The sequence below is a fragment of the Dipodomys spectabilis genome, unplaced genomic scaffold, assembly GCF_019054845.1.
Source record: "Dipodomys spectabilis isolate Male_0828 unplaced genomic scaffold, ASM1905484v1 ptg000019l, whole genome shotgun sequence".
NCBI lineage: Eukaryota > Metazoa > Chordata > Mammalia > Rodentia > Heteromyidae > Dipodomys > Dipodomys spectabilis.
The window spans coordinates 13,505,974-13,519,861 of NW_024870696.1; positions in this window are offsets into that span (position 1 = coordinate 13,505,974).

Genomic DNA, 13,888 nt, shown 5'->3' on the forward strand with positions numbered 1-13,888 from the left:
GAGGGCTGATTATGGTGATATGTTTCCTAACACCAGCCCCCAGCAAGTCCACCTAAGATATTCCACAGCCAAGACTTGGGTTTTTAAATCCGCATCCAAAGGTTGGGGGGTGGGGGGAGGGAAGGAGGGGGGTAGAGAGTGGTTTTGAGGTTCCGGCGTAATCCGCAACGCCCAAAAGATCAAAAAGAAGAAGTCGATGCAGCCAGAGAGGAATACATGGCTTCGGGGCTCCTGCGTTTAGGGTAGAAGTAGAACAGCATCCAGGGAGCCGCGAAGCCCAAGCGCCAGCATCCGCCCGGAGCGCTCGGCGCCGCTGCCTCCCTCCGCCGCCTTCCCGGATCAGCATGCAACAGCGATCCGCGGCTGCGCCACGAGAGGGCGGGCGCGCGGGCGCGCGGGCGCGCGGGCACTCGGGCAGGCAAGGGAGGAACAGGTTGTAGGCAGCCTCGGGGTGGCCCAGCACGGGACTGGTACAAGGACCCGAGGACCCGATCCCCACTCTTCTTCCAAGCAGCCCGCCTCGTGGCACCCAAGCGGAGAAGATGCCAAAGGACCGGGGAGGGTGGGGGAGGCGAGCCAGAAGGAGTGGGAGCGCAGAGGCGCAGCCAGGCTGCACCGGAGCTCCAGCCCGGAGGGAGGGGTGGGATGTAGGAGAGGGACCAGATGCAGATGGAAGGCTGAAGGGTCCCAAGCCACTCTGAGGCTGGCTTGTCTTCTTGGTTGTTTTGGCCAAAGGGTAGCAGCCCACCTTTGCAAAGGTACAAGGAAGAGTCCTAATCTCCAAGTAACGCCGAGGACCGGCGGGTGCCGCTGGCCGCGCTGCTGCGGAGTCTCTGCAAGAGTGCGGGGGCATGCGTGGGGCGCACACACGCACGCGCGCGCGCCACAGGCCCCCCCTGGCACAGAAGGGTCCCCTGTGCCAGTGGGGTGCCTGGCCCCTTGCAGCCCTGGGGAACGGGAGAGGAGAGGGTCGCCTTGGAGCCCGCATCACCCTCCTCCAGTCTCCCCACTTAACATCTGGAGGCTCCCTGTAGGTGCCAAGGGGATCCAGCAGGGAACCTCTGCCCTCCCTCTTCTTCCAGAACCATCCAGGGCAGCCTCCTCGGTTGGACCCTAACAGCCCCTGGCCCCTCACCTCCTGGAACATGATCCAAATATTTAAGGGTAAGGCTGAGCACAAACTGCCCTTCTCAAAATCCTAACATCTTTTACCTCCAAAAGAGCCCCCCACTGACATTCTCAAACATACCTCACTGATGTAGGAAGGGGGAAAAGACACACACACAGGATTTGTGTCTAAGCAGCAGAGGTAGGAAAGGCTAACAATACACCCAAGAGAAAGAATCTTGGCATTTGGCGATCAACCTTTTCCCTACAAGAGATTCGGGGGTTTGAATGGAAGACACAGAGCAGCAGTCCCCTCTCCTGACTACCCTGCTAGCTGGGAGTATCTGAAGCCCAACACAAAGACTGGCCAAAGCCCAGAAATTAGAAATGATGAATGAATGTGGCTCTGTGTGTGTGAAAGGCAGTATCAGTGCACGAGATTAAATGATATGTGACATCTGAGTCCAAGGCACGTGCGTTCTTGGGTGTGCGAGTCTGTGTGGGCAAAGCCATGTGAACACGACACGTGTCAATCATGTGAGCATGGAGTGTGTGTGCACCTCTGTGCATGGGAAGGAAAACGCTCAAAGAAATGGAAAAACCTAAAGGAATGGTCTCTGTGTGCACCCTGAGCAGGCACTGCTGACTTGGAGGAGGAGTCCATTTCAGGCCAAATATCTCTTTGAGGTGAGACAATGCTACTATTTTACTGATTTTCTCTGCCCTACTTTCATTATAAGATCCTCTTTTTTCCCCCTTAACACTAGTCAGAAGTTGGGAGGGGGGAGAGGATGTTCCCTGAAATCCTTATCAGCCAGTCACTTAGAACCCGTGATGAGTATGACTATGTATCTTTGTGCTTGGCTTCATGATACTTCTGATCCCCTTCACGAGCATTGCTCAGATAGGGGTAAGTGGGCACTGCTATGCTGAGCCAAGGCAAGATAAGGCAGAAGAAAACGTGCCTCAACTAGCATGGACGTGAGAGGGGACAGCTGGGCCGTGTCTTCAGTTCAAACACATGCCCACAGCCTGGCTTACTCAGAGATTCGTAGTCCACAGTACAAAACCTATACCAGTCATTTATTTGACACATACTTTTTTCATACTTTCTATGGCCCTAGGGATATAACAATGAACAAAACAAATGATTACACAAATGATGTATCTGCTTAGCATAAATGAGATTGTGTAGCCTGGCTGGGTAGAATGTTTCTAGACCTCACTCATGTTGAAACTTCACTCCCTTCAAGGGTAAATTGGTCTCATGATCCTTTTATCTCCCAGGAGTGGTCCTTCAAAAATTAGGGATCACTGACTTGTCTCTTCAATGTCACCCTGTGGAGCAAAGATTCAGCATGAATTCCATTTTCTCTCTCTATAGTGTCCTGAGTTCTCTATGACTACTGTAAGTTTTTAGAGACTTAGGATGCTCAGGGCAAGAAATTACACATGGAGATGTTGAGGACCCACCAGAGCTGAGACCTCCCTTGTGAGGGAGAAGCCTTCACCAATGGTAGGCTCAGGTAATGTAGAATACACTGCAGAGCAAGAGTACCTTATAGAGGAGCTAAGAGGAATTCTTAGAGGGTGCAGCCTAAGATGACACAGACAAACACAATGGCACCAATTGATATAGAAAGGGACTTGGTCTATGGACAGCAGCGCTGGTAGGAAGGCACACTCTCTTCTTCAACCCCTACCTGCCTGTCACAAACTCTTAGAACTTTGCAATCTGTAAATTTTCTATATTAGTTTCATGCTCTCTCATTTGTTAGAAACCTATAATTGTATAGCTACATAATCTTATGATTAATAGTTAATAGTTTATATAATCCCCCCCCATAGCTGACCCTCTTTGAAATCTGTCAGCCTCGCAACACATGTACCATGTAAAGCTATTTCTCCACTTCTAGTAAGAGTCAGTGTGTGGACTTCTATAGGCTCTGATTTCCAGTTTCTCATACCCATGCTGTATAATTACAAATTGTATATCAAGAAAAGAAACTCTAAAGTGATGTTAGCCTGATGGACATGGCATGTGAATTATCTGCAAGTTTAATTGACTAGTAGTCAAATGCTCTGGTACCATGTGGGATGGAGCTCTACTGCCCTCAGGAAAGATCAGATCATTGCCATAATGCTCCTTATTAGGGAATCTGCTGAGCATTTTTCTCCTAGAGCCCCTGGTTCTACTGTCCCCTTCAGTGGAAATGTAGGAAATCAACAACTAGTGAGAAAGCTGAAGACCATGAGAAAAATTTATGGGCTCCGAAGGCCAGTAGCTGTTATTTTCCTGTTATCAGAGCACCATCTACTGGTCACTTGTGAGACACTGTTGTGAGCACAGATTATTCACAGTCTAGCATCCCAGACGCTATACTTCAAAGGACAGATATTCCTCACCATGGACCTCGTCACTAGTCCTCTACTCCTCTATGGGACTTTCTTGAAGTCCAGGTCCAGAACTTCATCACAGTGCAAGCAATCCATCCTACAGCCCCTGGAAACTGTAGCTCCATTCAGAAAGCACAGAGTTACACACACACACACACACACACACACACACACACACACACACACACACCACACACACACACACACACACACACACACACACACACACACACACACACACACACACACACACACACACACACGGTGAAGACATGATAACAAAATGGTAGGGAGTGACCTGTAAACTGAGAACCCAACAAGAAGAAAGGAAGAAAGGAAAAACTGCCCAAGATGATTGATCTCACGCCAATTATTGAATTTCAGTGCCTTTTTTCTTCATCCCCAATATTCTAGTGAGCCACCCAAGAGGAGCAGACAGGGAGGGACAGTCCCTTCAGTATCCTCCAGATATGGAAGGAAACAAAGCAGTCATAGTGTCCCAATCAGACAGGCCATGGGAGTTTGTACTAAGATGACAAATGTGAATGGGAGAGGCACAGCACCAGTAAGCTGATTCCCCTCGTTCATAAAGTTATTTTGAGATCAGATAGATGTTGGATTATCTTCATTAGAGATTTTAGCTCATCACTGAGGAATCTGCAAATCCAGCCTTCATCCTAAAAGAATGTGCCCCTCCCACCAGCCCTACTCTTTTTGATTTGGCCCACCCTCACCGTTACCATCTGATGGCTTCTGCTGAAACTATGAGAGCCCCTTTTGTTCTATTTCCCCCCTGTTGAGCGTTCCCAAGAAATTGACTCTTATGCAAAACAGGGTACAGAGGATTTGGGAGTGGGTTCTTAAGAAAAAAGTTGGCAGGAAACCATGTGCAAATGCATAGCAGAGCAGAAGAGCAGGATGGCAATGCAGACATCTTGGGAAGGTACTGGCTTGCACAACACCACACAGCTCTCACTTGGGGGGGAAAATGCAACCACATCTTTATGTAATGTCCAGCCCTAAAACCAGCATCTCTCACACCTAAGCCTGAGAAACCCCACAGCTCAATACCCTAATCGGCCAATGAAAAAGCCACAACTTCTACTAAAAAGGTTTTGCTGAAACCACTCATTGACGACAACTCATCTCCTCTGTGCCAATCGTGCTAATAACATCTCATTCACATCCTTGTGGGGCTTTGAGGCACATTTTATCATCTGAAACCCAGGAGGCTAGGGACGTGTTCAAGTACACAGAGCTAAGAAATAGCAGATTCAGATCTCCTGACAATAAAATTGGGATTCTTAACGCTGTGTGGCTGCTAATAATACACTGGACATCAAAATGATGTTTTTCTTGCCTAAGAGTCAAGTCAGAGGCATGACCTTGGGTCTTGCAGAGATAAGGCATAAGCCTGAACCACAGAATTTCCCAGAGGGTTAAATATGTCTTTCCCTATGGGGAAGATCATTAGTGAATATGTATAAAGCCCTTGAACAGTACCTGGCACATAGTAAGTGCTGAATAAAAGCTTGCTTAGGTACATTCCAGCTATGGTAGCTGTGACCATGGTAATGAACAGCAAACACTGCATAGCTAGTGTATGTTTCTGAAAGCAGAGTCCAGCCCTGGGATAGCTTTGGAGTGTAGGAAATAGAAGGAGGTGCCCAGACATACAAATTCCTAAGACACAATCAAAAAGAAGAATGAAGGAAAAGAGAGGAGGAAACAGAAAAATATTAGAAGGGAACCCCAAAGGTACCTAAGAAAGCCCTGCATTTTGTTTACTTATTCATGAATTCATAAATCCCTTTGACAAATCCTCATTAAGCCCTTTTCATATGCCAAACATTGTTCTCGGGGATTCTGAGGCTCAAAGATAAATTAGGCACAGTCACAGCCTTCTAGGAATCTGCAGTTTGAAAAGGAAGAGAAAACGAACCCTTGAGAAGGGCTCAAACATCAGCAGAATGTGAAGTATACCATCAGATATCACTTGGCAGGATCAGAGAAGGGGGGGACTACCAGAAGACAACCAGAAAGGGGGAGAATCCATGAGCTGCCTTTGAAAGAGATGGTATTACAGGTGTAGCATGACAGCCTGGAGCATGAGTGTCGGGGATGTGTACCAACCAGAAGATGCATGGGTCTGATCAAGAAACTAGCATTTTTATTTTATTGTCGCTGTGTCTAGGATCACACAGCTGAGAGCATTACTAACTTTCCATAAGATGAGGTTACATTTCAGTCTACAGAAAAAAAACAAATACAAGCCAGACACTGGTGGCTCACATCTGTAATCCCAGCTATTCAGGAGGTTGAGATCGGAGGATTGAAGTTCAAAGCCAGCTTGGACAGAAAAATCCATGAGATTCTTTTTTTTTGGTGGGGGGAGAGTCTGGTTGTGGGGCCTGAACTCTGGGCCTGGGCGCTGTCCCTCAGCTCTTCAGCTCAAGGCTAGCGCTCTACCACTTGAGCCACAGCACCACTTCCAGCTTTTTTCTTTTTGCTTATGTGGTGCTGAGGAATCGAACCCAGGGCCTCATGCATGCAAGGCAAGCACTCTATCACTGACCCACCTTCCCAGCCCCGTCTATGAGATTCTTATCTCCCATAAACCACACCAAAACCAGGAGTGTAGTTGTGGCTCAATGTGGTAGAGTGCTAGTACTGAGGGGGAAAACTCAGGGACAGCACCCAAGACCCAAGTTCAAGCCTCATGACTGAATCTAGATAAAAAGCACATCATGGGAAAGTTAGTGGGTAGATTAAAAGCCCCAGAAAGCAAAGAATCCCTTCATTATTTCTGCTCACCTTCCCTCCTGTCCCTCAAAGTCTACCCCTTGATGCTCTGCCAAGACCAAGTTCAACAGGAGACTCAGCAGAATTACGGCTCCAACTGATGAGGGTGAGAACAACTGACGGAAGCCGCCCATCCATCCACCCCCATGGCCTCTTGACTCAGAAAACACAACACAGCCTACACGTTGCAAGTTCTCTCCACCTAGGTGGGCTCAGGCTGATTCATTCATTCAACTGACATACAATGAGCACTTTCCACGTGTCAGGCATGTCAGGTGCTAGAGCAAAACAGGTAAGGACTGGGAGGGGAAAGAGCCCAAGCAGATGCTGTGCATGCTCCTCTTGCCTGCGTATCTCTCTTAAAGATGAAGCCCCAAGAGCAGAGAAAACGGCTGAAGCAGAACCTAGAGAAAACTTGAAGAGTCAGAGAAGAGAACCACATTCTGCCACACCCACTGGTCTTGCCTCTCCTGCAGTCCTCTGGTGGAAATCATAAGCAGATTAAGTCACCACCTGTCCATCACTGCACCCTCTCTCTCCCACTCTCGCCTACACTGAGCAGGTGGTCACACCCACCTGGTATAAAATAATCAGAGCGAATTGGAATTCGCATGAGATACAGACTCAAGGCCTGTTTTTACATGTATACCTGCATAGGCCATTTGCTGACTCTGCTCTTTCAATTCCCCCAGAAATGACAGCAAGAACCCCCAACTGACCTCCCCCAACTCCTTATTTTACCCACCATTTCCTTGAACACTTTGCAGCATTTGGCAGTACTGACCTCCCCACCTTCTTAGAAATTCTCTACTCCTAGCATCCCAGTTACTACATCCTCCTCACTATTTCCTCCTCTTCTTCTTATTGTTCTTACTTTACTGTCGGGGTGGCCCATGAGTCTCTGATACCTTTATCTTCCCTCTCTGGATTCCTTCCCTTTGAGACCATTTCCGTAACCCACACTTTCTAAATATCCCATATCCAGCTCCTAGTCCTCATCTGTCACCTCATTTCCAGATCCAAATGTTCACTGAAGTGACTGGAATCTCATCACTTGAAACTCCATGTGTTTCAATGAATCCAAGGTAATTCAAATAAGATCTCCTTCCTAAAATTCTATTTCTGATCCATGTGATATCATTCTCCCTCTCAACTACTTAACATGGTTACCTGTAAAGTGTCCAAATTCCTTTCCCTAATAAGAAAATCTGAACTCAACCAGCCTTTCCAACACCATCTCTCCATTATACCATAGCATTAACAAATATGTCCTATCTCAGATCTCTTGTACATAATACCTGCTTCAAATGGAATAAAGGATATATGAACATATCTTCTTCACCTTATTACCTAGAACACCTCATAGCAGACCTTTACTAAGTACATACCAAGGGAATGAATGAGTTTCCTGCTCTGTCTTTTGTTGGATAAGACTAACATCTGATTGTGTACTATCAACCCCGGTGTCTAACACATTCTAGTTCTGGCTCTGAGTCACCTCTGTGGTTAGGTGTTTCCACTTATCCCTTCTAGGTAAAGTGGTAATCTTCCCCTTTACACCAAGAAGGAGTGTTAATTCTCTTGTAGGAGAGCGGATGACTCCAACCCAGATGGAAGGTGTTCAGCACCATAACAGCCATACCTTCATTTTATCAATCATTAAGTTATAGAATTCATTCTCTAGGATGTAATTTCCTGTTCTTAAAAAAAACAGTTAAAATAAGATTTGGGGGAAGCAGTTATTAAAAGAATACATTCAGATACTCCCCTAAAGAATATTTTCAGATCACTTTGCACAGTAAATTAAACAGAAGAATAAAGTTCTGCTTCAAAAAAGAGTCTTAATTGGTTCTATCTTTTTCCTCTACCAAAAAAAAAAAAAAAGGCAAATGTCATCATCATGTCTTTTGGCTAATGAAGATTTAAGACAAGAAGACACACACACACACACACATGCTTATATGCAGAGACACACTCTAGATTCAGCTCTGCTGGCCACGAATATTGGCATGCAAGAAATCTTCCTTTGTTGTTGACAGCCTTCAGACAGGCTTAATAGAGTACATTCGAATGTGAAGAACCACAAGCACTCTTGATGATTTAAATAGTCCCAACTTGCCCATTTTAAAACTGGAAAGGTGGAGACATAATTCTCAATCAAAAAACAATTTCTGAAACATTTCACTCAAATACTGTACCAAACCAATCCCTTGGGGACACATAAACACACACACACACACACACACACACACACACACACACATATACATCTACACAGTCACAGATAACTTTCCCCTTATTATTTTCACACAGTCTTTCTTGTGTGAAAATTATTTAAAATATTTTTTCCAAACATACTCAAGAATTGATATAGCAATTTGAAGTTTCTTACTACTCTATTTCCCTTTAGATTAAATAATCTCTATTCTCTAATAAGAACATTACAGGGCAAATTCTATGGTTATAAACAGAAAAATAGATATGCATCAAAAATAAAGACTATATTGCATGGGTGTTTGAAAATGTTGTGAAACCTAGTATTTTGTACAATCAGTCTACATTGAAAAATATATACAATATTACAGTTAATAAAGAACACTTAAATATATAGGCATGAGATTTAAATATTGTAACAAACATTAAATACTATTATGTACAAGGTACTATGCTAAGCTCCTTACTTTTCTTATTTCTCAGAATAATCCTATTTATAGGTTCTATCACAATCCTCATTTTACAAATAAATGCAAGATTAGAAGAAACTAAATTTATCTTGAGATATGATAAATGATTGGTGGAATAAGAGAAAATAAATCATAGTCCACCTAAAACTAAAACTCAGAGAGCTTAAACCCTGTAAGGCCTCTGATTGATATCATTAATAAAGATTTGAGCTCATCCATCACTTTATCCCATGATGATCCTACAATATCATGGGACGAGAATATGTCTACACATTACAGACAATGCTGACAATCTTCAGACTAAATGAGTCAATGAAGTACGAGACAATATTGGGAGATGTGCACCTTAGTTCTGATTAGGTTTATAATGGCAACAGGAATGTCTGTCTCTAAATCTCATGGGGTCACTGCTGAACAAAATGTGACAACAGATTCTCAAGCATACTGCATTCCAACGTAGGTTGGTGTTATTAGCCTGACTTTACTGAGGCAATTTTACAGTACAATGCCCCAGACCAACATGAATCAGGCCAAGGAGTCCTGAGTCCTAGTTCAAAACTGGTTCCAATTCTTCAAAAGTCCTAAAAAGCTAAAGGGTATGCCAGTGTCTGCAATTGACTCTTGAAGAACATCGTTTTATATACCATTGACTTGTTTGTCAATAAATGGCAAATCTATATCATAACTGCCTTAAGCTCAGCCCCAGGTCATCCTCCATTTTCCATATGGAAAAAGCTATCAGCCAAACTCTGGAAGAATAAGAGAGGAAGGGAGGAAAGAAGAAGGAACATTTGCTCAGTAGTAAAATACAAATAAATAAACAAATAAATAAATGTTGCATGGTAGAACTTGATGTTACCCAGTGGTTTTTGCTCTACAAACCCAAGGGTAGCTCTAGTCCTACCATTGAGGAACATCGATCCCGATCATTATGTATGGCTTCAAGTTTTCTCCTGAATACTTTTGTTACCAACACGTGCCATGAAAGGATTCAGCACATTTAAATCCTCCTGCCTCTCAACTTGTTTTCCTGCCTGCACTCCAGCAGGTAAAACACCCACAGACTCACAATGCTCTGGGCTGTAGAATTCACAGGAGTCTATAATGTTCAGGTTATTTTTAAACTTTCAGGCCACTCTCCTTCCCCACGAACAGCAGGCCTGCCATTTAGAACGGTGTTTAACCCACATCCCACCTGCTTTGAAACTTTAGCTTTTTGTGTTAAAAGAAAAGCAGCAATCCTTCAAGCACACAAGCACACGCACGCGCATGCACACGCACGCACACACACACACCCCACGCATGCACGTACACATGCACATGCGCGTGCATACACACACAGACTCTAAAAGCTGAAGACAGTTCACTAGAGGGGGTGAGGGGAGACCCAGCATACAGAATGATATAAACCTGTGATGGGAGAAGAATGGAAGCACTGTATAAAGCTTGGGGGCGGGGGTGTCACATCATTAAAGATGGTATTATGGTTAGCGTTACAAGGACAGACATCGAGCATTATAGGTAATCCTAAAAGACAACTCCTTATTCACCAAGGGAGTTATAGCAATACAATCAAAGCATTCAAATACTTCATTTGCTCAGGGAGCCAGGCAGGAGCTAAAGAGTACTCAGTAACAATTTTATTCCACTTAATAATTCCTTTTCTTGCATTAAAAACACTGGGGGAAGGAAACTCTCCAAGGAAAAGAGCATGAAGTAGACAAATCAGAGAAAACTCCTAAAATCTGCAACAATACCAAAAGCTTGTAGAAGATGGAACCATTGTGTATGTGGGACTTTACTTGTTCTGCCAAGAATCTTATGGGGTAGGTATGGGTAGTGCTAGCCATTTCTTAAATGAGCCGAGTAAGGATGAAAGAAACTAAGTCTCTTAAGTAATATCACACAGAACTAGGTACCTGTGATAAAGGTCACATCTTACCACATATTTGTTATACTGTGTCCCTTCCAAAATTTATGCTAAAATTTAATCCAATGCAACCATATTAAGAAATGGGGGGGGGGGGTAGAAATGTTGCCTTGGGGATGTGATTAGACCTGAAGGGCTAATAATATTGGTGGGATTAGTGCCTTATAAAAAGTCTAGAAGGGCTGGGGATGGTGTCTCACATTTGTAACCATAGCTACTCAGAAAGCAAAGATCGGGATCATCAGAAAGAAGATTGTAGTTTGAGGCCAGCATGAGCAAAAAGCGAGCAAGACCTCATCTCAACCAATAAAAAGCTGAAGGTCATGGCAAACACCTGTCATCCAGCTACATGAGGAGCATAAATAGGAAGACTATGGTCCATAATGGCTAAAACCTCAAAGTAAGATTATATTTAAAACTAAGAAGAGTAAAAGAGAACAAGGAAGCACTCAAGTTGTGGAGCACCTACCTAGCAAGTACAAGGCCCTGCATTCAAACCCCAGTGCAACCTAAAAGCAAGTGAGTGCTCGAGGAAACTACCTAAGCCCTTTTTGCCATTACGCCTTGTGCTATGTTAAGACACAGCATTACTCTACTCTAGAGGAAGCACTATTCAAAGTACTCTCTAGTGACAGTGACCCTACCAGACACTGGACTTGTCAGCGCCTTGATCTTGGGCTCCCCAGCCTCCGTAACTATGAAAAATCAACTCAGGTTGTTTATAAATTACTCAGTCTAACATTTTGTTATAGAAACAGACATGGATTAAGAGACTAGCTGAGTAAGGATGGTCTGAACCCTAAGGATGGGCAAGAATGATATAAAAGATCTAGAAGAATAGCTTCAAATTGCTCAGAAACTAGCAAGAGCCACAGTCGACACAGAGCCTCTCCTAGCTATGGACAAAAGAAAAAAAAAAAAAAAGCATTTAGAAATCCCTCTACCTGGAAGCTACAGGGTTTGCATGAGTTCTAGCTTCCCATACAACCACTTAGCCATTGAAGATACAGGGACCAGGATGGCAGAGATTAAACAGGTCATAAACAGGCCCTCTAGTATCTTCCCATCCGGAACAAAGGTTATATAGCTTCTATAGTTCTATTGTAGCCACAGTACTCCAAGAGCCTATGAGAAGGTCAGTCAGCCTTCTTGCCATCCTTTTACCAGAACTCCTAGCACAGAGGATGAATGTGCCAGACCAAGCACAAAGAAGTAATAAGTGGATCCATCAGAAAAAGTCTACACTCTCACAGTCAAACATATTCAAGAGGTTAAAAAAAGAAGAAGAAGTCTGCTGGGCACCAGTGGCTCACGCCTGTAATCCTACCTACTCAGGAGGCTGAGATCTGAGGATCACAGTTCAAAGCCAGCCTGGGCAGGAAAGTCCATGAGATAATTATCTCCAATAAACCACCAGAAAAGCAGAAGTGGCACTGTAGCCAAAGTGGTAGAGCACTTGCTTTGAGCTGAAGAGCTGAGGGACAGTGCCCAGGCCCAGAGTTCAAACCCCACGACCAAAACAACAACAACAACAACAACCATGAAGTCTGTCTCTCTGAAAGCTATGAAGGCATGCATACATTCTCTCCCCTCTGTGCCTCCATAGGGAGCATCTCCAAACTCATGTTTTCTTCCCACCTCCTGACTGTCTTTTCATTTTCATCTCCTTTTCTGCCTTTACTTCCTAAATGTATTTAACACACACATCCTGCTGCCTGCCTTCCTCTCTATGCACATGCTCTCTTAGTGATCTCATCCATCCAATGCTTCAACTAACACTAGTATCTGGAAGATTCCCAATGCTTTCTCTTTGGCCCTGTTCTTTTGGAAGTCTGGTACCATTTACAATTGCTCAAGTGGGCTCCTGCACCTGGAAGGGCTGACAGCATCATGAATCAACTGGGTTAAAAACAAACTCATCATCCTTCCCTCCAAACCATCTCCTTCCCCTCTCTAATAGTCTGTTTGTAGCATTACAAATCTCCATCTAACTGGGGCATGAAACTGGATGCTCCCCAACTATTTTCCAAATCCTGTCATGTTTTATTCACCGTGTCACGTTCTCTGTCTTCTTCACCATCTGCATCATCATCCATCCAGTCAGAACTTTGTGAGTTCTGTTGAGGAGGTGGGAAGAACCCCCTAACTCATCTTCTTCCTTCAGCTTCTACCCACAGCTCACTGCTTAGCTCCATTCTGGCCCTGTCCCAGTCTATGGTGCAAATAAAAATCAAGAGCTGGTCCAATGTTGCATCCTCAGTGTTTTGAACACTTTGGTTAAAAGAAGTCAGCCAGGTGCCGGTGGCTCATGCCTGTAATCTTAGCTACTCAGGAGGCTGAAAGCTGATCATTGTGTTTCAAAGCCATACCAGGCAGGGAAGTCGATGAAATTCTGATCTCTAGTTAACTGCCAAAAAGCCAAAAGTAGGGGTGTGGCTCAAGTGGTAGAACACTTGCCTTGAACCAAAAACCTAAGGGACAACACCCAGGTCCAAGTTCAAGCCCCACTACAAAAAAAAAAAAAAAAAAAAAAACCTATGATGTAAATTTGTTTTTTGTTGAAGAATGAATGTGTACTCTAGTGCCTATCAAATATAGCTATGAATCATGATCATTTCAAGGTCAAAAGCAAACTTTGTTACCTAATCTACCTAAGGTTACCTAATCTACCTAATCTTAATTACTCCAATGAAGTAGGGCTGTTCTCCAGTCTCCAAATAGACTCTGAAATTTCTTCCTGCATATCATTTCTCATTTTCTTTTTTTCATTCCTCTCCCCTTTCCATGGCCACTGGCCAGAAAGTTATTTATGCTTAAAAGCCCAGCTCATAAGAACTCTCTCCTAGGAAGCATTTTGTGATCATATGAAAAAAGTGATCTCTCGCTCCTCTGAGTACCTCTGGCACTTTGTGCCACTCTGCATTGGCTCCTATGGTCCATAGTAATGGCACACTCATTTCTTTTTTTT